Source organism: Heterocephalus glaber, unplaced genomic scaffold (assembly GCF_053883595.1).
Source record: "Heterocephalus glaber isolate CG9 unplaced genomic scaffold, H.glaber_assembly_v1.0 deba00000281, whole genome shotgun sequence".
Lineage (NCBI taxonomy): Eukaryota > Metazoa > Chordata > Mammalia > Rodentia > Bathyergidae > Heterocephalus > Heterocephalus glaber.
Genome location: NW_028258139.1, coordinates 8,480,765 through 8,507,733, shown reverse-complemented (window position 1 = coordinate 8,507,733; position 26,969 = coordinate 8,480,765). Strand labels below are relative to the sequence as shown.

The 26,969-nt window shown below is 42.1% G+C and overlaps 1 protein-coding gene and 1 non-coding gene across 3 annotated transcripts in view; both read right to left on the bottom strand.

Moving 5' to 3' along the window:
- Positions 1 to 26,969, bottom strand: part of B4galnt3 (beta-1,4-N-acetyl-galactosaminyltransferase 3) — a 99,570-nt gene that overhangs the window by 47,431 nt on the left and 25,170 nt on the right. The window lies entirely within an intron of this gene.
- On the bottom strand, positions 22,513 to 22,614 carry LOC147830207 (small nucleolar RNA U13). The gene has a single exon (XR_015441926.1). It is a non-coding gene; the product is annotated as a small nucleolar RNA U13 (small nucleolar RNA).

Here is a 26,969-nt window from a genome sequence, read left to right as displayed (position 1 = left end):
CACCGAGGCCTTGGGAAGCCAGTGTCATGGTGGCTGATCTAAAGAGAGGAAACAGAGGCCGAGAACCAGGCCAGGGCAGGCAATGAGAAGCCCACCTGACTCCACCTGATCCGCCAGCTCTCTCATAGCCAGGTCGGCCTCCCTGCCGAACTTGCCCCACAGTTTACAGGAAGGATTGGTTTGACTACAGGAAAAGGCGTGCCATGAAGCCCTGAGCCAAGAAAGGCTCCTGGGACTCACAAAGGAAGAATCCGGTGACTCAAGAGGACATCATGGCAAACAGGTCTCAAAAAGGGGCTTTCATGGTGAGTGGAGTCACTAGGTCTGGAAATGCAGGTAAATCACTGCTTCCAGGGACGCCTGGATTTTACAGGGCAAGCTCCAAGCCCCACCCAGATACCTGCCTTTGGTCCCAGACTAGAACCCACAGGCTTTTTACTGCAGTGTTTTGTTTGGTTTGGTTTGCTTTCGGGCAGTGCTGGGAATAGAACCCAGGGTGTTATGTGTCCAGACAAGTGCTCTACTGCTGAGCTACACTTCCAGCCCAGGACACTTTTTTTCTAAAATAAACTAACAGGACTATTACCCTCTCCTGAATCACAGAGTACAGAGGCACATCAAGCAGAAGGCTATGATCGCCTCTAATCCTCACTCTTCTCCCATAGGCCCCTCATTCCTTTGGCTAAATGCTCATTTTTCTTTGTAGAGTCCAGGGACTTCTTCCCAGCCACACTCCCATCCTGCAGACCTCATGTGGTCCTTCTGAATGTCACCTGTATATTAATGACTTTTCAAGATTTGCCATCACAGCTCCCTGAACCATTACTTGCACATCTAATGTGCTTACTCTCCACCTGGACATCATGAAGGTATTTGAACCTAATGTGTCTAAAACCAAACTCTTGCCAGTATGGTAGCGCATGCCTATAATTCCTCCTCGAGGGGGGCTGAGGCAGGAGGAGTTCGTGGAAGAGCACTTGCCTAGCATGTGTGAGGCCCTGGGTTCCATTCCCAGCAAAACCAATCAACGAACACAATTTGAAAATTAAAAAGACCCAAAGGGAGGGCCCAGTGGCAGAGCACTTGCCTTGTATGAGAGAGGCCCTGAGTTGGATCCCCAGCACCAGAAAGACCCAAAGGCACACAACTAGTGAACTGTGGCCCCGTGCTGAACCCAAGGTCTCTACTTCCTGAATCTGTGCTTTATTCACTGCTCTCCTCTGAGTCTAGACTCGCCTTACACATGAGTTGTCATTTTCTGATGTTGTTCTCTAACAACTCCAGATATTTATCTCTCATGTTCTCAAACTGTAGTGGATAAGAAAAAAGTATCTCCTTTCCTCTAGCCCTCCTCCCCCATGATAGCTACTGTTAGTACTTAAGCAGCCTTCTCTACCCTCCTCACACTCACAGGGGGAGAAAAAAAGCATCTGTCTTTTGTTTTAACCAACAGGTTCAGAGCACATTCTAACAATTACTTCCCAATGGATACCCATTCAATTGTAGCCAACCAATGCTTCCAACACACACAGCAGCTACGTTTTCTACAGACCAAGTTCCAAAGTGAGACTGTAGTAGATACTGATTCTGACATTATGTGTCTGATTCCAAACAATGTCATCCCACTGCGTATCAACATTTAAATATTTGCCAATCTAATTAGTGTATATTTTTTAAATAGTCCGGTGTATACTGTATACATTATCCTACAACTTGCTTTGCTCCCTTCGGCAATAACTTGTTTGTTTGATCCTGGAAATGGAACCCAGAGCCTCATATATGCTAAGCAAGCAATCTACTCTTTGAGTACACCTCAGTCCTCTTCCTTTTAAGACATGGTCTCACTATTTAGCCTAGACTGGCCTCAAACATGTGATCTTTCTGCCTCATCCCCCCCAAATACCTAGTTTTAGAGGCATGTGCCTCTATACCTGTCCATCTTTTCAACAGTTTCAAAAGTTTGCCATTTGTGTCATACAATTCACCTCTGTGACCTGAAACACTTTTTCCATCTTGATCTATAATTGAAATAAGGAAGGCAATGTTGCTGTACCTTAATTGGCAAGAGGAGAAGAAATTATTTTTAAAACAAGTACTGAACCATTTCACATCCATTAAAACTGTTATCATGAAAAAGGAAAGAAAAAAAGAAAAAGGCAGACAATAACAAGTGTTGGAAAGGATGTGGAGAAACTGGAATCTTCCTACACTGCCAATGGGAAAAATGCATAAAATGATGCAGATGGTACGGAAAACAGTTTGACACACAGAGTTACCATAGGACCCAGCAATTCTACTCCCAGGTACATACTTAAGAAAAATGAAAACAGTGGAGCCACATTATTCCTTACAGCCAAAAATTAGAAACAATCCAAATGGCAACCGACAATCATACAATGAAATATTACTCTGCAAAAGGAAGATGAAGAAATGAAGTACTAGTCAGCCCTGCAGATCTACAGTTCCTTATCAGCAGATGCAACTAACCTCAAATAGAAAATATTCATGGGGGCAAAAAGCAGGTCTGAATGGAGCAGACTTTTAATTATTCTCTAAGCAATATAAAATAACAAGTATTTACATGGTATTCAGTTTTTATTAGGTGCTATAAAACATCTAGAAATGATTTAGTTCACAGGAGGGTTTACATAGGTTCTACGAAAACACTACGCAGTTTTAGAAAAGGATCTTGAGTGTCCGAGGATTTTGGTGTCCTAGGAGACAGGGAGGGAACCTGTGGAGCTGAGGGAGGACTGTACTGACACATGTCAGAACACAGATAGAGCTTTAAAAATGTTACCATGCATTAAGTAAAAGAAGCTTGATACAGAAGGCTACATATTCTATGATTCCACTTCCATGAAGTGCTCAAAATAGGCAAATCCATAGAAGTAAAAAGATTTGCAGGGATGGGAAGAATAGGGAGTGACTGCTGATGACTACTGGGTTTCTTTTGGAGATGGTAAAAATGTTCTGGAATTAGATGTGGTGATGGTTGTACAACCTCACGAAGACACTAAAACCACTGAATTGTACACTTTAATGAATGAATTTTTTTTAAAAAGATAGGTATTGAGAACCTATGACCTACCCATGGCCTCTACTTTTTTCCACTGGACATCTAGGTCTCTCCATTCTCTCTCCTTCCCAAAGCATCTCCACCCCCAGTTTAATTATCACAGGTCCCTAGAGAGTTGGCAGCAGGTTTCTTTTCAAAGCCGACTCTGTAGGATTTGTAGATAGCGGGGTCCCTCCCCCCTCATGTCCAACCCCCTCTCTTTGTACCCAGATCGTTTACTTATTAAACCAATTAGATTAAATGACTCACATTGCACCCTTGGGCATGAGGCAGAGTAATGAGCTCACAAAGGAGTCTGACTCCTGCTTGAAAGGGCCTGTTTCCCTCTCAGCCTGGTGACTCTCCTTATCAGCCAGTCTCCCTCCCGCTGCCTGTCACCCCCTACAAAGTGTTTCTCAGATCACAGTGGAAGAAACCTGAAGATCAACAGGGAGTTGCCACCCCTACCCACAGGGAGTGCTGTGTCACCCTCAAGGAAGCCCACACCAAACCTTCAAAGAACTGACACAATAGCCTTCTTATTTACAGGGCTTACAAAGCCGGCAGGCAACCAGCTCTACATCTGGACAAATGCCTATAGAATTCTCTGGTCTTCAAAGCTCATCCTGTGCAGATTTTGTGCTAGGAATGGAACCCAAGGCCTCGTACATGCTTGGCAAGTGCTCTGCTACCGATCTATATCCCAGCTCCTTTTGTGCAAAATTATCTGTAGTTCTCTTGTAGGTCCAGTGCTGTCACATCCTACACTGTTTCTCGGAGTCCTCCACCCCTGTCAAAAATTGCTGGGCTGGAAGCCTTGAAGATGACAAGTTGGATGCCCCAACTAACTCAGGCAACCTGGGCCCATCACTCACCGTGCCTGAAAAGTAAGGGAGAAAACCTAGAGTATTTTTCGGGCTCTAAGACCTGGGCATTTCCAGTTCAATAAACTTGGACTGAACTCACTAGGCCCTAGACGGGAACACAGTGTCAAGCAGGTCTCCATCCTGAGGACGAGGTAGCAAGTCTAGTGAGAGCCTACGAATCCATGAATGATTTCTGTATAATGTAGCAAGGGATGAAAAAGGGATGCATGGATAAGAGGTTTCTTGGTCTCCTTTCCTTCTGGCTCCCTCCACCCACAGATCACTTCTCTGCCCTGCTGCTTGGGGCGATGGGCAGGGACACAGCTCAGCCAGGCCAGCAGGAGCTTCTCTAGGACAAGCTTAGAATGGCCCACTCTTGCTCTTGGCACCTCCTTCCAAACACTACCGCAGAGCCATCCCTCCTGACAGCCTGGAATCCAGGAGGGAAGTGTGATTGAGTCAGATCCTGTGCTGGAGTGGAACCACATTCTCCTGCCACCCCTCAACAAGCATTTCTGCCTTTGTATATTTATAAGACTCTTAAAATAGGCTCCAGCAAATAGAAGCAGAAACCTGATTTAGGTCAATGAACTCAGCATTTGGGAGAAAAAAAGATACCCTGGGAGCAAAGCTGCTACTTTTTCTCATTCCATATTTGGGTTTGGTATCATCCAAGTCCTCTAAAATACACCCCCAGACCTGCTGCAGTGCTTACTGGTCTCTCCTGGAAATCTCCCTTCCCCCTGTGCTTCCTGGGCAGATGGCTTTCCCCAGGCCGCCAGCTAATGCTCATTTATTATTAAGCACTTGCATTTTACAAAGTACTTCTCAGGCTATAGGTCAGTTTTCTCAAAGAACCCATGCATCTCCTGGTAAATGGAGTGCCATTCTAGAAGGGAGGGAGGAAAAGTTACAGCTGTAGGTCAGGAAGTGCAGGTGGCCTCAGAACAGGTTGCTCATCATGCATGAAGTATTAAGAGGGTGGACAGTGATGGAGGAAGCTGTGTCACCAGAGTGTGTCTGTCTCAAGTACCTGCTGAGACCTGGCAGAAATTCCATGCTAGGTGAGAAAAACCAACCAAGTGTGCCTCCTCCTTTCCTAAGCAGAGCAAGGTCTCAGCCCAGGTCATGCAGCCAGGTGTCTCGGCCGCTCACACACTGTCCTGTCAACTCATAGGGCTGCAAGGGAGAAAGCACCATCACCTCCTGGCTCTTCTCTGAGAAGTGAATTCTTCCATTTTGCAGAAAGTTTTCTAGCTTTCAAATCCCAAGGTGAAAAGTGTCAGCCCTAAAAGAAGTCCGACTCTATGGTCTCTGGAGGGAGAACAACAGCCCTGGAACTCTGCTCAAGGGCCTGTATAAGTCAGAGGAGAGAGGTCATGGCTGAGGTGGTGAAGCTGAGGCTTGGGTTTAGGAGGTATTAAGGCAGATTAGAGACTGACCAATTCCAAGGGACAGCTGCAGAGACCCAATCTGAGGTGAAATTTATAAACCTAAACAGGTGCCTTCCTCAGGGGACAGAGACAATGTAAGGGTCTGAATGCTTTGTCTTTATTAATTAATGTGAATTAAATGCACACACCCCCTCCCATGCCAAGGGCCCAGGCTGCAGAAGAAGAGAAGAGGTGGTAAAAGGTGCCATCCGGCCACACAGTGTGGGTCCTGGTGCTGACTCACTGCTGATCTCTTCCAGTTACAACTAGCCCTCAGAAATTTCTCTCACAAGTTAAAGGTGACCCTCTACTCAAGCACTCCAGACCAGCCGCCACCAAGCACCACTGAAAATATCCATGGATGGTGATGCTCAGCTTGCCAAAGCCGCCAGCCGCACTGTCAATGGTTTGTGCTTCTGTAGGGCCTCCCAGGACAAGCCTGGCCCTTTCATGGGAAAGCATCTCAACCACACATGTAAACCTTCATACACAGAACCGTATGTGGAGTGAGGGGAAGGGCAGCAATGACAAGGGCTTTGCTCTACACACTACTCGGCTCCTTTTCCCTGTGCTCTGCCAGGCCACTGACATCAGTGCTCCTGCCCTCTGATGCTGTCAAAGCTCCATGTGAGCAGGAAGCAGACCCTGTGCCACTTCTAGTCTGGGGCTCTTAGCATAATGATGGGGTACAGCCACTCAACAGATCATTACGGTGATTTAAAAGTACAGAAGGGGCTGCACTGCAGGGTGTGGTCAGTGGTACAGTGCTTGCCTAACATGCACAAGGCCCTGCCTGCGTTCCATCCCAGAACAACAATAACAACAACAAAAATTTTTTAAAAACAGAAGGGAAAAAAGAGCCATATTCATAACCCAGAAAGATGCTCAAGACAGCTATGTGAAAAAGGTTGCCATATATATGACAAAAGTGAAGCTATCAAACAAACACTGAACATTGTCACAGGCAAGAGGAGCCTAAGATACATGATGATTAAATGTAATGTGACATAAATGGGATCTTGGGACAGAAAAAGGAAATCAAAGTTTAGGACTGGGGATGTAGCTCAGTGGCAGAGCACATGCCTAGCATACATACGAGAGATCCTGAGTTCTACCCTCAGCACTACCAAAAAAATTAAGTATGGACTTTAGTTAAATAAAATGTATTTATACTGGTTCACTAACATAACACTTTAATAATGAAAAGAAAAGTAACCCTTTTGTAATATCTTTGGAATACTTTGTAACTATAAAACTATTCTAAAATTAAATTTATTTATATACTATGCTTATAAATATAAGGAACCACTAGATGTGGTGGCACACACTCATAATCCCAGCTATTCAGGAGGCTGAGGCAGGAGATTCACAAATTTGAGCCCAGTTTGGGTAACTTAACAAGACTCTATCTCAAAAAATAAAAAAGTAGGGCAGGGAATTTAGCTCAGCGGTGCCACTGGCTGCCTTGCAAGCACAAGGTCCCGAGTTTGATCCCCAGTAGGAAATAAATAAATAAAAATAAAAAGGTTGCCAGCCATGGTGGCACACACCTGTAATCCCAGCACTTGGGAGGCTGAGGCAGGAGGATCACCACGAATTCAAAGCTAGCATAGACTATATAGTGAGTTCAAGGCCAGCCTGAACTCCATAGTGAGACCCTGCCTCAAAAAAAAAAGGAACTGGAAATGTAGCTCAGTGTGAAGGCTCTAGGTTCAATCTCCAGTACTGCAAAGACACACACACACACACACACACACACACACACACACACGCACACACAAAATCTCTCTAACTCAAAACTTCTTATTAGTAGCAGATCTATCATGGGTTCCTTTAAATAATAAAGCATCCTTAATACATTTAACATATTTCAGCCCCTAAAAAATAACTGAATACAATTCTTCAGGGATGTATCTATAGGTGTACCATACTGAACCAGTGTAGCATTTACAGGTTAAAAAAGAGAGAGACTAATTGGGTTACAGTCGGATTTATCAGAAGAGTATTGATGCTTAACTGGCTCAAATCTATGCAAATGGAAAAAGACAAAAAAATGGATGGGGTTGCAATGGCAGCTCTCCCACTTACCACTGGTCTAGGGCTCCTCACAGGAGAGGGTGGGAATTCTTGGCGGACTCCATACAGCTTGGTTTCCAGCTCCTCTCTCCTCCCACCAACTCCTATCAATCCAGATGCAGGACAATTTGAGAGGCAGACCTATTCAAACCCTATCTCTCTGCAGATAACAGTCCTGGGCCTGGGTAATGTGAAACAAGGGTCTTCAGGACTCTCTCCCCCATGACAGTATGGTGGGGCAATGGGAACATTCTGAAAACAGGGCAGGAAAGTGTGAGAAAGGCCAGAAATTACAGAAGCCAAACCCAAGGACAGGGCAAATTTCTCCCCCAGACCAATCTCAGCAAAAGCCAGTTGTTGACTGGGGATTTATCCACAGCATGCCTCCCATCCAAGATGGAGGGGTTGGAGCAGAGGTGTATTGGCAGTGAGAATCCCTTGTGCTGTTGTCATTTCTCTGGGTGACAACAGCATGGTGACCATTGCTCCTTCTATTTGTTCACCAGACGTTAATTTATTCTCGGAAGAGTCGATCCTGGAGTTGTCTCTAGGCAGAACTACCAAATGGCTAGCTGATACATTGGTTCTATATCTCTTAAACCCCATGGTGAATTCTTCATAAGGCTGCATATGTACATGAGGGCTTTGTCCTTGCACTTGTGCAGCAGGCAGTGAAACCACTGAGCTAAATCCCCGGCCCTCATGAGGGCTTTTTTTATGTGGAGGGGGTCGATTTGGGGATTGAGCATAGAAGAGCTAAAAACAAAATAGAAGGGTTTTTGTTTTTTTTTGTTGTATATTACTCAGGACTGAATCCAGGGCCTTCACACTGAGCTGCATCCCGAGCACTTTCTATATTTTTATTTTGAGACAGGGTCTTGCTAAGTCACTGAGTTGCCCAGGCTGGGCTCTAACTCTTGATCGTCCTGGCTCAGCCTCCCAGAGTGCTGGGATTACAGGCATGCACCACCATGGCCCAAATGGAAGATTTGACAACATGGTAACTATAGTTAATACGTAATAACATATTGAGGTGGGAGGATCTGTTTTTTATCCGATGTTGAGAATTGAACCCAGGGCCTCATGCATGCCAGGCAAGTGCTCCACCATCAAGCTGCCTCTATAGCCTAGTATATTGTATTCTTGAAGAATGCTAAGGGAATGAATATTTAATGTACTCAAAACAAAAACAATTAACTATGAGAGGTAATGCATGTGTTAATTACTACATTTAGTCATTCCATAATGTAAATATATTTCAAAATATCACATTAATCCCAATAAATAAATAAATACAATTTTATCTACCAATTAAAAGAAAATAGAAAATCTGGCTCCCTAACTTCAAGGAGTTTATCACTGAATGAAAACACTAGATTAATAAAAATTTTAGTCTTTTACAAAAGTAGCAACAGATGTAAGTTAATACCATACAAACTAGAAAGTAATCAGTGACATATAATAATGGAATGATTAGAACAGAGTTGAACTAAGAAGGCTGCTTGATGTGATATTTTTATTTGTACCTGGCAAGGCATTCTTTGTGGGGAAGATGCTAACCCAGGGATTCAAGGCAGATGTATCTCTGGATCTAGAAATCAGACCTAGGTTCTTATCTCACCCTGGTTCTGTCACTCACCCATGCTACCACATTTAGTGAGTGAGTGGTGAACCACTTTCTGTTTTAGTTCCATGTCATCCTTTCCCGGGATGTTACAGAAATCAACAAGAAACAAGCACCATTTTATATGTATATCACAATTATAGATTTTTTAAAAATATATATATATATGCATATACACACATACATATATAAATAAAATCTGTGCCTTGCAGTCATGTGGGGGACTTGCTAAGGTCACTTCAACCCAGTTCTGCTTGTTAGTTTCCAACAAAACAGATTTCAAAAACAAATGTAACACAACAATGGCCTTTGCCACTTGGCCTCTGCTCATTCGCTTGTGATGCGTCATTATGTGCTACCGCATTATTGTTCCATCCCAGACCCATTGGTGGGCATGAAGAGGGACACAGGCCACACTGGCAGGGTATCAGCTGGCTTCCCTTCATCTCTACAGACATTTCTAACATGAGGGCACAGAGGCCCTTTCTCTACCTTCCCAATGCCCGTGACTTAAACTGCGACTGGACAATCCTTTTAGGTGCCTACTTTTCCCCATTAAACCCATAATCACGACCAGTGCCTTCCAGCAGCTTTTAGATAGCTCTGGATTTCAAAGACACCAGAGGCCTTGGCAGACTTCTCTAGTTCTCTTCGATCTGCAGTCTTGCTTTTCCTGACCTCTTTTCTCTCCCCACTTCATCCTTCTTTCTCTATCTTTCTCCAGCTTTATTTCCTTCCTTTTTCTGACCCATTTTCCCCTTAAATTTCTATTCACTGCCTTCTTTATAAAATCAAGACCTCTAGTCTATGAGGTTGGAAGATCCATTATTAAGGGGGTGGGGTGGGGAACCATTCCCCCCAGTTTCTGGCTAGGAGGCCCACAGGGAAGGGAAGGAGGTGTGACATCTCACACCTTCATTGGCAGTAGGCAGTGGGGACATCGCTTCACCATCTCATCTTGGGCCTTGTGCAGCAGCTTCACCCCTGCACTCCCTCAGCACTGGGCAGGGGAACATTAGACGCTCACTGCCCCTCAGCTTCAGGCTGGAGACCACTTGATAGTAGAAGGCAGCTTTAGCTGTCACCTTGGCAAAGTATCCTGGCGTACAGAGAAACAGGACACATTAATGATCCTCGATTACTGGCCCCAGACCAAGTGGCAGAAGAAGGGACCTGACTCATCAGGTGGGCTTGGGTGCACAGGCCTGTGCTCCACTCTGGATTTGCCACTTAGGAGGGACTTGGACAAATTCCTACGTTCACTGAGCTGGGTTTTTTCAGCTGAAAACTGGGCTGAATGGAACTGAGAGAAACATCAAATAGAGCTGCACAGCCAGACAGCACCTTCCAAATTAAGGATCACAATGTATCAGTGGAAATCAGCTTAGTGGGTTGCAAACTATGTGTTGTTGTTGTTGTTGCTGCAGTGCTGAGAGTGGAACTCACAGACTTGAGCATGTTAGGAAAGAGTTATTAAAACACATGAATTTGGACAACACCTAGAGAAGGGGATCCAGAAAGGAGGCTGGATTTGAGACACATATCATGATTATATAAGATAAGTGAAAGGATCAATGGTTTTTTTATTTCACTTAAATTCAAGTCTAGAGTTCAGACCTTTGTGTGTGTGTGGTACAGAGGGTTGAACCCGGGCGCTCTACCACTAAGCTACATTCTCAGCCCTTTTTTATTTTATTTTGAGACAGTTTCACTCAGTTGCTCAGACTGGCCTCCGACTTGTGACCCTGATCCCTCCATCTCCCATGTAGCTGGGATGACAAGCATGAGCCACTGTGCCAGGCTGGATTTTCTCTTCTTATACAAAGGCCCTGAGTTCAAGCCCAAATACAAAAAAAAAGTATATATTATTTTTATGCTTTCAAAAGGAAAGAAGTACAGGGAGAGGTGGGGGTTTGAGGGGGGAGATGGGATAAAATAAAATTTATTAAAATAAAAGAGGTAGATGATCAGCAGTGTGGAATGTTGCAGAGATGGGTAGAATGGAGACTATTAAGAGGCCAGTGGATTAGGGAATTGAGGTCTATCAAGCCTTTGGTAATAAAGGGCTTAACCGTGTGGCAAACGGTACAAGGGAAATATATAAGGTTTAGTTATCAGGAGTGCAGGTGGCAGTAGGGGAGAGCAAAAAATGGAAGCTGACTTTGGTATCTTCCATGTAACAAGCAACAAGTTCCCTAAAGATATTAATTCACTGCTTCACACAGCAAGAAGTTAGCCCTGAGCCTGAGGTTCATTTTACAGGCCAGTCATTCGAGTTGCAGACAGGAAAAAGCCTTTGTACAAGAGCCACAGAGGATTTGACACCTGATCCCAGAGAAGTCACAGCTCCCAGGAAACACAAACCCTGAGGAGGGAGGAGGCAGCTGGAGGGAAGAGGGCAATGAGTGGAAGTCCTGGCCTGCTGGTGAAGGAGGCACAACTGAAGACTGTCAAGACCATAGGGTGTGGTCATGAAATAGGTGGTGACAGGTGTAAAGGTACAAGGCTGAGGTTGTAAACCAGGTAGGGCTCACACTCAGGTGAGTCACTGTACACACCCTGCAATCCACCAAGATCTCACTGCTGGGAAACATCAGCCAGGACTACAAACCCAAAACTGTGCTACCTTGTTGCCTTTGTTGAGTCACTGCACCTTGTCCAGCCAGGAGCTCCCACTGAGGAACTTGTTTAACCAAAAAGGAGAGTGGTCACAGACATCACTCCTCCCGAAATAATGGCCAGAATGATCCTCTGCACACTCACACCATGGAACACAACCAGGAAGGACCTTGTGTATACAAGGCAAACGCTTTACCCCTGAGCTGCTGCCCAGCCTCACCTTCCAGATTTTAACTGCTCTTGCTTTATGTACTTTCTTCTTCACCTCTCTCTTCCTCAGTGTCCACCACTTCCTCTTTTCCCCAACTTGTTTCAACTTTCTCTTTCTCTACATCCCTTTCTTACCTTGTCCCTCAGCCCTATCTCCCCATTTCATCTTCCATGTCCTGACCTTTCAAGATGGAGTACTGGAGTTTACGTCCAAGGCAGGCCCCGCCATGTGTAACCGGGAGGCTCTGAGAACAGCTGCCAGGCACAGAGATGCTCATCACAGCTGCAGCAAGTCAGAGCACCTGACACCAAGAGGGCAAGAGAGTGTGCTGGAGACCTGCTCAGGACACAGGAAGCCCTGTTGACAGGTGGCCCGGACAAGGTCAGCCAACTGGGTCCAGGCCCTGGGAGGATGTGACAGAGAAGACTCTCAGAAACAAGCTAATCTTCCTAGAGCGGATTTCCTCTTCCTGGGCAGGAAACCCAATCCAAACCATGTCTGGGTAACCCCGAAGTCCGACAAGGAGTTCAGACTTAGTCTGCCCCATCCTTTGCAATCAGCCTTAGGGGAGACCAAAGCCCACCTGGGGGGTAGGACAAGGTCTAGGGGAAAAGGCAAGGGAACCTCCACTCCAACTGGCTTAGCAATACTCTGGCCCAGGCTATCAGTCCCTGAGCTCCTGTGGGAAGGACAGTGCCACCTGCACTGAGTAATGGGGGGAGACAAGAGCACATAAGCACACCTCTGTTCCTGACAGAACAGGATGGCCCCCGGGTTCAACTGCTAATCAGGATCATGGAAGGGCACTAGGTAAAATTAATGACTCCTGGGCCCCACCCAAATCTGCTGGATTAGAATTTCTCAAGACATCTCTATCTCACAAGTGCCCTAGGTGGCTCCTTAGCAGTCAACTGGGCAGCACTAACTTTTGGGACCCAGGGGGCCAGGTCACCATGCAACCTCCAGCCTCTCGTTCTCTGGTAACTATTTTTCTAAGCCTTTGTTGAAGACAAGGTAAGAAAGGAGCGGCTGGGGTGCTGTTGTCCTGCTTACAGTGTGGGAAATAATAGTAGGCTCATCTCAGTTACACTTCACAATGACCCCTCAAATATTAGTAGCATTATCCCCATTTTTATGGATGAAGAAAGTTAAGCTTCTGAGCCGAAGTAATTTGTCAAGGAATATTCAGACAAGTAAGAAGTGGAGCCAGGATTCAAACTCAGTTTTATCCAGGACTGAGTTCAAAGTACATGTCCAGCACTGCAGCGTGGGTACTGAGCACGGAGATGGATGTCAACCCTGTTGGGAGAGCAGAGCCCTGGAGCCCTGGCAATGGGCAGGTGTGGCTCCTTCAGGGCTAGACTGTGGGGAGCCCTGGAGGGCACAGGGTGGGGGCACCCAGGGTATCCAGGGCAGCAGCCCTTATCTCCCATCAAAGGTGCAGCACACGCAGAATGATCAGATGGGCGTGCACCTGCTGAATGTCTGCACTCCAAAGCCCATGCTCCTCCACAGTATCACTGTGCCCACCTCAGCTTGCCTTCCCACTCCACCTGCCACTGGAGCCTTTTTACAGGCAGAAGTTGACTCACCCAGGAAGCCATGGTAGGAACCAGCCAAAAGCACAACTCAGGCTGTCAAAATCCTAGATTTGCCTCCTCCTGTGAGCCTCCCCATCTAAAGCTGCTCTCAGAGCCTTTGTGTAGCTTGACAGGTAAAGGATAATGTTCTCCTAAAACCTTGTGTTTCTGCTAGAGATCAAAGCCGTAAAAGTTAGGAGCTGCAAAGTCCTTAGAGCTCACAGTGCTTTAGATCAATTTGAGCCAACATTTAAAACTTGGGAAACTGCACATACAGCTCCCAATATCTACTTTCTCTTGAAAATGCAGCAAACTGGCTGAGCAGAGTCTATTACCAAATGGAAATAAGAGGTTCAAGCCAAATAGAAATCGCTCCTTTATTTATTCATTGAAATTTTTTTTGAGTGCCTATGGTAAGCCAGCACTGTTCTAGGTGCTGAGAGCAGGGACTCTACGCCTCATTCACTTAAGTTGCCTGTGGACTTTTAAGGGTTTTTTTACCCCCCGAACTAAACGTGCAACATCAGAATGACCATAGCCAGGTAGTTATCTTGCAAGGTTCCTCCCCTTACCAGCTCAAGCTTTCCAAAGGGACAGCGTCAACCTCTAAAGGTGCCCCTAATCCCCCAAATACCCGACCCACAGATTTTACATTATAAGGGTCTTTTCCCTAAAATATCCCTCTTGCCTACACACGAAAGCTTTAGTGTCCTTGGGCCGGGGATTTAGCTCAGTGGTTCAGCCACCTGCCTCACAAGCGCAAGGACCTGAGTTCAATCCCCGGTACCAAAAAAAAACAAACTTTAGTGTCCTACTCCCAGACTGACCAACTTGCCACTTATCATAGGGTTTCTCCCTTCCATTGTCCAGGCCTATGGTGTGAATGCATCCTCCAAAGTTCAGGTGGTAGAAACTTAACCCCCAATGCAGCGGTGCTGAGAGGCAGAATTTTTAAGAGGTCATATAGACGCTCCTCATTTAAGATTGAGTCATGGTCCTGCAATTAAGTCATGAACTGAATTGTCAGCTCTCTAAATGAGAAACTGTATATGGTATGTACGTTACAATATTCAGAACAAAAAAATAGTCAAGGAAAACTCAAACCTGATGACTTGACTTTTATTTTTTTTAATTTTGCTTTTATTTGCATAACTCTTAAATGGCCTGTTAATGTATAACAGAACATAAAACTACAGTACCATACAGTACAATTAGCAAAATTTACAGTACTGTATAAACAAGGTATAATGCACAAAAAAAGACATTGAAGCTCTATAAACAAGATGTACAGACTGTACAAAAAAAAAAGACAGGCTAGGTGTAGTGAGGCATACTTATAATCCCAGCACTTGGAAGGCTGAGGCAGGAGGGTCACAATGAGTTGGAGGCCTGCCTGGGCTACATAGTGAGTTCAGGGCCAGCCTGGAATACATAGTGAGACCTTGTCTCAAAAAAATAATAATAAAATTGAAAAAAAAAATTTTTTTAAAGACAGGTTGTAAGTCCAAGTGGCAGGTCGTAAGTCCCAGCAATCATTAAACAAGTAGGTCATTAAACAAGGAATGTCTGTAACCGGTTAATGCCATTATGGGGCAATGGCTTAGTTATCACAGGACGGTGCCTGACAATTGAGATTAAGTCCTGGTCCCTTTCCTTCTCTCATTCATGTGTGTGCCGTCTCACCCTCTGGAGATCCTTGCCAGATACAGGGCCGTCACCTCAGACATCCCAGCCTCTGTAAGAAATAAACCCCAGTCCTTTATAAATTGTTCAGCCTCAGGTATTCTGTCACAGCAGCATAAAACAGACTCAGACACCAGGTGATATCATCAAGATTCTTTCTAGGGCAGGGCAATGTCCCCTGGCTGTCCAACATGATAGAAGGAGTCGCTTTAAGGACAGAGTTGGGAATATCCAAGAAGACAAAGTAGTAAGTGCTGCCTGATCGATATAAATGCCTCAACCTTGGCCTTCTGGGTCTTTTACCACCTAGCTTAGCCCCATGCATCTGCCTTCCTCTTATCCCATTCTGGAAATTTTCTCTCCATCCTATGCCAAGTCCATTACCTCACACAAGCAGACATCCTTGCTTACTGAGAACTGAGAACCAACAGGGGTGTAGACTAATACACATGCAATATATCAAGAACAAAATAAAGTCGGAAAGTCAACTTCAAATAGGGCCATAATATAGTTAAATTTTCCAAGAGGTCAGTTAGCATCATTCTGGTACATGGTAGAGGGCAGTAGTTTCAAATGTCCAAAGCCAGCATGCACATGGCCTGCAGTGACTTGCAGGCTAACATGTCTGATTTCTGGGTGGCAAGCAGACTTGAGTGGACACGGTGGTGAGGCAGCTGGGGAGGGTTAGTAGTTCATGCAAAGCCACCTCTCAGCAGAAAGGAGCATAAAGGCTGCTTCATGACACCCAATAGGAGGCAACATCAAATGAAAAAAGAAACCATGTGTGGTGGTGCACATCTGTATTCACAGAACTCTGGGAGCCTGAGGCAGGAGGATCATCATGAGTGTTAGCAAGACCTGGTCTCAAAAAAAAAAAAAAGTTCTATCACCGGTACCAAAAAAACCCAACAACAACAACAACAACAACAACAACAAAAAGTCTAGGGATATGAGAGAGAGGGAGAGAGCAAGTGAGTCAGAGAGAATGAATCCAATCTCTCTTCAGGGGCAACTGTGGGGCACTGTCATGACAGGAAAAGCCCAGGGGACATTGTAGAAAACTTGGCAGAGACTAGGACAGTGGAGGAACGTGTGTGTATATAAAACCAGGATAAGACAGCTGCTCTGTTTACTGTTTAGCAACTGCATGGGGAATCTGGGGTGACTGTGAAGTGGAGGGGAGGGGTGGAGGGAGACTAAGAAACCCAGTGTGCACCGTACCCAGAAGGGGACTTACCTTTAGGAAGCAAATAAAGGTGGAAATTGCTAAGGAAAGTGGCCGAGATACTGTTATTATTTTTAACAATCTTGCTACATATAACACTGCATCACTGAATACTTTGCCTCTAAGATTAAAAAAAAATGAGCGTGAAGGTGTGGCTCAGGGGTAGAACACTTTCCTAGCATGTGCAAGGCCCAGTGTTCAATCTCCAGCCCCGTGAAAACAATTTAAATTTTAAAAACTATCATATTTGCACACTGTAGAGTAAGGTCATAGCTCTGTACGAAATCGAATAGCTAAGAGGATACTGACTTCTCTAAGAAACTGTAGGGCTGGGGATTTAGCTCAGTGGTTCCGCCACCTGCCTCGCAAGCACAAGGACCCAAGTTTGATCCCTGGTACCAAAAAAAAAAAAAAAGAAACTATCAAACTTCCAAAACGGCTATACCATTTTGCATTCTCACCAACAATAAATGAGTTCCTGTAGCTCCACATCCCTGCAAACATTGATCAACACTTTGTATTTTGACCATTTTAATAGTTGTACAGGGTTACCTTTCTTTTCAATTTGATATTCTCCGATGACATATGATATCATGTATGTTTCCACATGCTCACTTGCCATCTCTCTCTTTTTTTTTTTCAAGACAGGGTTTTGCTTTGCTGTCCAGAATGGCCTGAGTGATCCTCCTACCTCAGCCTCCTACAAATAGCTGGGACTAGACATACACTACCGTGCAAGGCGTGTGTGTGTGTGGAGGGGTATGCTATACTTTGAACTGAGCTACATTCCCAACCCTTTTATTATCTTGAACTAAAATCTCACTAAGTTGCTCACACTAGCCTTGAATTTGCAATCCTTCTGCCTCAGCCTCCCAACTAGCTCGGATTATAGGATGTGCTGACCTGGCCTTTTATGACTGAGTATCCATTCAGGTGTCCCCCACCCTTCTTCTTTTTTGGAGCGGGGGGGGGGGTGCTGGGAATTGAACCTAAGAAGTACCTTACATGTGCTAAGCACACACTCTATCACTAGCCATATCCCCAGCCCCTCATTTGTTTTTATTCAGTTAACTATTTTTAAATTTTTTATTATTTTTGCAGTGCTAGAGATCACTCAAATCCAGCGTCTCATGAATGGTAGAAAAGTGCTCTACCAATGAGCTGGATACCTAGCCCTTTCTTGCCCATTTTTAATGGGGTTGTTTCTTTCCCATTGTTGATTTTAAGAGTCCTTTGTTTTTTGGGGTTTTTTTTTTTTTTTGGTACCAGGAATCGAACTCGGGACCTTGTGCTTGCAAGGCAGGTGAAGGAACCACTGAGCTAAATCCCCAGCCCTCCTTTGTGTATTTTGGATAACAGTCCTTTATCAAATACGTCTTTTGTAAATACTTTCTGCCAGCCTGTGACTTGCATTAGGCTTTGACATTGTCTTTCATAGAACATTAGTTTTTTCATTTTGATGAAGTGTAACTTATTGTTTCCTTCGTAGATGCTGACTTCAGTGTTGTATCTAAAAGGTCGTATACATATCCAAGGTCATCTAGGTTTTCTTCTTTGTCATTTTCTAAGAGTTTTGAATTTTACACACAGGACTATGATCCATTTGGGGTTAATTTTTGTGACAGGTGTAAGGTCTGTTTAGGCTTTTTTTTTTCTTCTGTTTTTACTACGTTGTGGGTGAAGTTTTTTTTACTAGAATATATCCGTGATTTTGTGAAGAATCTCCATACTGATTTCCATAGTGGCTGTACAAGTATACATTCCTACCATCAACGTAGGATGTTCTTTTTCCCCCACAACCTCATCTGTACTTTTTGTTTTTTGAATCCTTGATGACAGCTATTCTTACTAAAGGAAGATGGAATCTCTGTGGTTTTGATTTTCATTTCTCTAATGATGAAATGCTCAACATTTTTTTATGCATCTATTGGCCATTTGTATTTGTTCTTTTGAGAAGAAAATTCACTTCTATTGTCCATGTTTTGATTGGGTCTTTTGTACTGGGGGACCTGATATTTTTGAGTTCTTTATATACTCTAGATGTTAGTCCTAGTAAAAAGGTTTTCCTGTTCTGTATGTTGTCTCTTCACTCTATTGGTTGTTTCCTTTGCTGAGCAGAAGCTTTTAATTATTTTTTTTTAAGAGTAGGAAAAATTTATTGGGAGAAGGAAAGCTTTTGCCAAAGAGAAACAGAAGGGGGACCGGAAAGTGGGTTGCCCACATTTCAAAGATGTTTAATACAGCAAAGCCATGTGGTGAGGTGGGTACAAAGTGGGACAAAACTATAAGACCCAATGGAAACTTACAAGGTGGGCATGAGGCATGACAAAATCATGACCAACCAATAAGATTACAAGTACAGTCACCCAGGTAATATTGATTAAATGGAGATCAAATGGGAAGACAAATCACATACAAGGAATTTCCCATTTAGAATATCAATCACTGCTATCTATCTCTAGGGCAAGTAGTACTTATTTTCCTTTTTATAATGCTAACCAGTGAATGTCCCTCAGTGGTTCTCCATGTTGGCTCCTGGAGGGCTGGCACCTTAAGGGAGGCCCTGTCTAACTGCCTACAAGATATCTAATTAACTTACCTATCTGCAATATTCCCCCCTCTGAAGAAGTACCCTAACTGCAGGGAGGCGGCAAAAGGTGAAGACCAGTCTGGCTACTTCTGGCTGAAGAGGGTCATAGTTGTGATCAGCAGTCAAGAGTTACTCTACAGGGGCCGGAGATTTAGCTCAGTGGTTTTGCCGCCTGCTGTGCAGGCGCAAGGACTGGAGTTCAATCCCCAGTACCAAAACAAAACAAAACAACAACAAAAAAGAGTTTCTCTACAAAGGGTCTATCCAAAGGCCTTCGATAGGTGCCAGCAGAAGCTTTTAAATTTGATGCAATCCCATTTTTTGGTTCTTTGTGCTATTTCTTGTTGCTTTTGTTTGTTTTTTGAGACAGGGTCTCACTAAGTAGTTCAGGCTGGCCTTGAACTATGTAGCCTAGACTGGCCTCAAACTCACAGCAATCCTCCTGCCTCATCCTCCCAAGTGCTGGGATTACAGCTGTGCACCAACACGCCCAGCTCTTCCTGCTATTTCTTGTGCAACTGGGGTTCTATTCAGAAAATCCTTGCTCATGTTGGATTTTATCATAGGTTTTTTCTGATCTATTGAGATGATCATGTAATTTTTATCCTTGCTTCTATTTATGTGATATATTACCATTATTGATCTCTGTGTGTTGAACCATCCTTGCACCTCTGGGCTAAAGCCTACTTGGTCATGATGTATGATCTTTATAATGATTTGTTGCATTCTGTTTGGAAGTATCTTGTTGGGGATTTTTACACCTATGTTCATTAAGGAGAATGACCTGTACTTTTCTTTTTTTGTTAAATCCTTGTCCAGTTTTGGTATCAGGATAATATTACCTTCCATGAATGAGTTTGGCAGTGCTCCTTCCCTTTCAATTTCATGGAAGAGTTTGAGAAGTATTGGCATTAGACTTTCTCTGAAGTTCTGGTAAAATTCTGCAGTGACTCTATCAGGTCCTTGGCTTTTCTTAGTTGATAGGGTTTTTATTAGTGCCTTGATTTCATTGTCTGTCATTGGTCTACTCAGGAATTTTATTGTTGGCTCAATTTTGGTAATTCATGTGTCATTTATTTATTTTATGTCATGCGAATTTATTTATTTTTTCTAGGTTCTCTAATTTATTGGAATATAAATTTTCAAAATAGTTTCTTATAATCCCTGGATTTCAGCAGTGTCCATTGTGATTTATCCTTTTCCATTTTTAATTGCATTGACATGGGTTCTTTTCTACTTTTGTTAAGCTTGGCTAGGGATTTATCAATCTTTCGTATCCTTCTGAACAACCAACTCTTCATTGTTTGTTCATTTGTTTGAGAAAAGGTCTCCCTATGCAGTTCAGGTTGGCCTCAAAGTTGTGGTGATCCACCTGCCTCTGCCTCCTAAATGCTGGAATTACAGGTATATAACACCATGCCTGGCTCAAAGAACAAATTCTTTGGTTCACTCATCCTCTGTATTTCTTTTTTGTCTCAATTAATTTCTGCTCTCATTTTTGTTTCTTTCCTTCTACTATTCCATGCAACTGGAGCCCCAAAGCAAGCAAGAATAGCTATCTTATTCTCAAACACATCAGACTTCAAGCCAAAACTGATCAGAAGAAATAAAGATGGCTACTGCATACTGGTAAAGAGAACAATTCAACAGGAAGAGTTAACAATTGTAAATATATATGCAGTTAATATTGGCACACCTTACTTCATACAACAAAAACTACTGGACATAAAAGGACAGACAGACACCAATACAATCACAGTGGTGGACTTCAATACCCCACTCTCACAAATAGAAAAGTCAACAAAATAAAAAAAATCAAAAAAGAAGTATCAGAGTAAAACCACACCACTGAACAAAAGGCTTTAACATTTCTACAGAGTGTTTTATCCAACAATGACAGAATACACATTTTTCTCAACAGCACATTGAACTTTTTCCAAAATATACCATATCTTAGGCCATAAAGTATTCTTAAATAAACACAAAAGAATTTAAATAATCCCCTGCATACTATTGACTCAATAGTATGTAGTATAAAGCTACAAATCAACAGCAAAAGAAGTCACAGAAACTATTCTAACACAAAGAGATTAAATAATACATTATTAAATGATCAATGGACCTCAGAAAAATTAGAAAGATCCTAGAATCAAATTACACTGAAAGTATAACATACCAAAACCTACAGGACAAAATGAAAGCATTTCTAAAAAAGAAGGTTATATACCTGTAAATGCACACTTAAAAAGAATAAAATGGTCTCCAATAACCTAATGTTGCATCTCAAGGTCCTAGGAAGCCAAGAACAATCCAAATACAAAAGTAGTAAACTTTGTTTGTATGTAGATGGCGGTTGTTCCAGCGCCATTTCTTGAAACGACTACATTCTCCATGTATTGTTTTTGCTCTTTTGTCAAAGAGGAGTTGACAATATTTATGGGAGACTATTTCTGAGTTCTCCAGTTTGTTCTATTGATTTACTTGCCAATACCATCCTGTATTTATTATTGTAGCTTTATGGTACATTTTGAGGTCAGACTGTTCTGCAATATTGTTTTAGCTATTCAGGTCTTCACAATTAGTCTGTCAATATTCCAAAGTAACTCATTAGGTTCTGGATGGGATTACACTAACTTTAGAGATTTAAGTTAGGGAAAACTGACATCTTGACAATATTGAGTCTTTCTATCCAGCCCTTCATCAGAGTTTTATAGTTTACTCATATAGATCTTATATGTAACTTGTTAGTCATATACCTAACACCTTCATTGTTAGTGAGTACTAATGTAAATTGTGATGTGCTTTTAATTCCAAATTCCATTTGCTCATTGCTAGATGAATAATGTAATTGTCATCTTAATTAATGTATATTAATTTGTACTCTGCAACCTTGATATACTTGCTTAGTTATTAGAGTTTTTATCAATTTTCTCAGATTTTCTACATAGACTATGTCATTTATGAAGGACAATTTGGGGGTAGGGTACTAGGGATTGAACCCAGGGCCTTGCTCATACTAGACAAGCACTTCCCACTGAGTTACTTCCTCAGCCCTTGTTATACTATTTTTTGAGACACAGTCTCACTAAATTGCCTAGGCTAGGCTTGAACTCACGATCTTCCTGTCTCAGTCTCCCACGTAGCTAGGATTACAGGCATCATCATGCCATTCCAGAGCCTCTGCACTGAATTACGGCCCCAGCTCTTTTTTTATATTTTATTTTGAGACAAATTCTCACAAAGTGGCTAAACTGCCTAGGCTAGGCTCACACTTGCAATCCTCCTGCCTCAGTTTCCAAGATTACACTACTACACCCAGCTTCCTTCACAGTCTTCTTGCCTTTTATTTCCTTCTCTTGACTTTTGCATTAGCTAGGACTTCTAGTTCCACTTTGCAAAGGAGTGGTAAAGAGGGTTTCATAGTTCCTGATCTTAGAGAAAAAGCTTTGAGTTTCTTGGGTTCAGTGTGATGTCAGCTGTAGTTTCTGTATAAAGAAGCTCCTTCCCCTCTGTTCCTGGTTTATTGAGATTTTTTTTTCTAAGTTCATGTCAGATGGGTAATACACTGACATCATATCAAGGTTTGAGGGAGCCACATCTCATGCGCACAGCATAAACACCTAATCATTATGCTCATGAACTGAAAGATTTTCATCATAAATGTGTGTCAGATTTTGTCAAATATCTTTTCTAGATCCATTGATCTGACCATGTGATTTTTATTCCTTAGCATGTTGATGTGACAAATTATATTTACTGATTTTCTGAATGTTGAATCAGCCTTCTATACCCAGGGAAAATAGTGATGGTACATAATTATATTTTTATATTTTTGGATTCAATTTTGCTAATATTTTGTTGATTTTTTGCATTCAGGTTCATTATTCCAAGAGAGAATGAGTTAGAAAGTATTCCCTCTGCTTCTATTTTCTGGAAGTTATTATAGAGAACTGGCAGTATGTCTTCCTTAAATGTTTGGTAGAATTCATCGGTAAACCCATCTGGACCTAATACCTTTCCTTGGGGTGGGGTGGGGGAACCTTGGGACTAAGCCCAGAGCTTCACAGAGCTACATCACCAGCCCAGACTGGTCTCAGCCTCCCATGTAGCTGGGATTACAGGCATGTGCCTCCAACCTAGGCATAGTCACTCGTACCTATAAATCTAAGACTCTGGAGCCTGAGGCAGGAGGATAACAAGTTCAAGCCCACACTGGACAATTTAAGGACCTTAGTGTAACCCTGTCTCAAAAATTAAAAAATGTAAAAGGGTAGGAGATGTAGTCCAGCACAAAGGCCCTGAGTTCAATTCCTAGTATTGCAAATAATAATGACTGGTCCACTGCATCTAGGTTATCACATTTATGAGCACAGAGCTGTTGTTTATCATATTCTTTTATCACCCGCTTAATGTCAATGGGATATGTAATGATGAACCTTCTTATATTTCTGCTGTTAGTAATTTGTGCCATCTTTTTCCTTATCCCATTTCAGAGGCTCATCAATTTTATTGATATTTTCAAAGAACCAGTTTTTGGTTTTGTTGATTTTCTCTGATATCCTGTATTCAATTTCATTGAGTGTTTGTTCTGCTTACTTGGAATTTAATTTTCTCTTTTTCTAGCTACCTAAATGGAAGCTTAAATTATTATTAAGTCTTTCTTCTTTCCTAAGAACATGCATTCAGTGTTATAATTTCCCTCTATGCACTGCTTTTGCTGCATCCCATAAGTTATGTGGTAGTAATTTCACTTCCATTTAGTTCAAAATATTTTAAATTTCTATTGAAATTTTTTCTTTGATCCAAGTGTGCTTTGGAAGTGTGTTGTTTAATCTCTACATATTTGAGGAATTTCCAGTTATCTTTCTGTTACTGGTTTCTAGTTGAATTCCTTTGTGGTCTGACAGTAGACACTGAATACTATTCTTTTAAATTTGTTATGGTGTGTTTTGCCCAGAATGTCATCTGTCTTGGTGAATGTTCCAAGTGAGCCTGAGAAGAATGTGAATTCTGTTGTTTTTGGATGAAGTAGCTTATAGATGTCAATTATATCCAGTTAATTAATGAGATTATTGAATTAAATTATGTCTTTACTGATTTTTTGCCTGCTGGATCTGTCCATTTCTGAAAGACTGGTGAAGCCTCCAACTATAAAAGTGGATTCATGTGTCTCTCCTTACAAGTCTATTAGCTTTTACCTCATATATTTTGATACTCTGTTGTTAGGCATATGTACCTTAAGGATTTCCACGTCTTCTTGGAGTGTTGATTTCCTTATCATTATGTAATGTCCTTTTTTTTCTTTTTCTTTTTTGGTACCAGGGATCGAACTATTACAATCTGTGCCGCTATAAACATGGGTGCACATATATCTCTGTGGTATGATTCTTTTAATTCTTTTGGGAAGATACCCAGCTGTAATGCCCTTTTTAATCTTTGGTAACTTCCTTCTCTTTGTAATCTACTCTGAAATTAATTCAGCTACTTCTGCTTTGATTAGTGTTAGCATGATATTTTTTTCCTTCATCCCTTTTCATTTAATTTATATTTAATTTTATATGTGAAGTAGATTTCTTATAGACCATATAGTTGGGTTTTGTTTTTCAATTCACTTTTATCACGATTTTTGTTTTGTTTTGTTTTGTTGGTTCCAGGATTGAACTCCAGACCTTGTGCTTTCGAGGCAGGTGGCAGAACCACTGAGCTAAATCCTCGGCCCTATCACCTGTTTTTAATTGATTTAGACCATTCACAATTGAAGGAATTATGATACAGCCAGGTTAAGGTTTTCTATTTGTTGCCCTTATTCTTCATCCCTATTTTTGCCCTCCCCTGCCTTTTGTGATTTTACCTGAGTTTTGGAGGTGTTTTGCTTTTGTTTGTGCAATACTGAGGACTGAACCCACAGTCTTCACACTGGGTACTGACCTACATCCCCAGCTTTTTTTTATATTTTGAGACAGGGTCTCGCTAGTCACTCAATTGCCCATGTTGGGCTCAAATTTGCAACCCTCCTGCCTCGACCTCTCAAAATGCTAGGATTATAAGCATGCACCACCACATTGGCCTAAATGAGCATTTTAATGATTCTATTCTCTCTTCTTTATTAATATACCAGTTATACTTCTCTTAATTTTTATAGTGGTGCTTTATAGTTTGTGAAGTACACTTAAAACTAATTCATGTTCAGACTGGGGATTTAGCTCAGTGGTTCTGGCGCCTGCCTCGAAAGCGCAAGGTCCTAAGTGCAATCCCCAGTACCAGTACCAAAAAAAAACCCAAAAAACTAATTCATGTTCACTCTTAAACAATGCCACTACACAGATAGTATGAGTACCTTCAAATAATGAAATCTTTCTAATTCCTCCTTCTCATGCCTGTATCATTGTTGTCATTCATTTTTTTAATGTAGAAGCCCACATAAGTATATACATATATATAAAATCAAATACATTATTATCTTTAACAAACTGTTAGTTATTAGATCAATTAGTAAGAAGAGTAAGTTTTTATTTTACCTTTATTTATTCTCCAATGTTCTTCTTTTATGTTTTTTACCTATCATTTTCTTTCTTCCTGAAGAACTTCTTTCAATATTTCTGGTAAGGCAGGTCTAGTGGCACAAATTCCCTCAATTTTTATTTTTATGAGAAAGTCTTTATTTCTGCTTATTTTTTTGGTGTGTTACACCTGTGTGTGTGTGTGCATGTGTGTGTGTGAGTGACTGCTTATTACTGGGAGTTTAACCCAGGGCCTCAAACATGCTAGGTAAGCCCTCTACCATTAAGCTACTTCCCCAGCCCTTTTTTATTTATTTTTATTTATTTATTTTGAGACAGATTCTTGCTAAGTTGCCCAGGCTAGGCTTGAACTTAAGATCCTCCTGCCTCAGCCTCCCAAGTAGCTGGGGTTACAGGTTTGCACCACCATACCCACTTCATTTTTGAACAACAGTTTTGGAGAATATAGAATTCTAGGTTAGGGGTTGGTCTATTTCTTTGTCTCTCCGTCTCTGTCTCTCTCTCCATCTTCCCCCACATTCTACTCTACTCTACTCTTGCACAGTTTCTGAAGATAATCTACATTTATCCTTACCATTCTTTTTCTATAGGTAAAGTGTTTTCAACATTTTCCCTTGGACCATGAAGTTTTAATATGATATGATTATGTGTAGTTTGTTTTAATTTGGGGTTTTGCATTTATCCTCTTTGATGTTTTCTGAGCTTCCTAGGTCTGCACTTTAGTGTCTAGTATTAATTTGATAAAATTCCCAGTCATTATTGCCTCAGACATTGCTTCTGATCCTTTCTTTGTTCTTTTAGTATCTCCATTATACAAATGTCACAAGATTTTTGTGTGTCCCACATTTTTTTTAATTCCTGGTTTGGGTCCTGGGGTGCAGCTCAGAGGTAAACCACTTCCCTGGCATGTGCAAGGCCCTGGTTTGATCCCCAGCACTGAAAAAAATAAATTCCTGGTCTAATAATTCCAACATTTTGGCCTATAATTGAATCTGTTTCTGATGCTTGTTCGAGTCTCTTCACACTAGATTTGGTTGGGTTTAGATTTTGCCCTTTTTATGTATGTCTTGTAATTTTATGTTGAAAGGTAGACATGATGTAGTGGGTAAAGAAGTGTGGTATAAGTGATGATGTAGTGGTACGTTTGAGAGGTGGGTACATTCTTTAAGTCCTATGATCAGACCTTAATCTTTTGGTTAACCTCTGCGTCTAGACTGTGAACTTCAAATTTCTCAGTCTCTCCCCGTTAGGTGAGACAGGATAACTAGATGGATCTAGAGGTGGGTTATTTCCCTTCCCTCAGATAAGTTAGGCCAGCAGTTTAGACTCTGGTAAAATAACTTCTCCTGAGAACAGGTCTTGCCAAGAATAGAATGGTCTGGTGTGCTTTAAAATGGTTCCTTTTACCCTCCCCAGCTCCCAGCACAATGAGGTTTTTCCTCCAATATTTACTGGGAGGAACTGGTAGAGTTCCTAGGGGTAA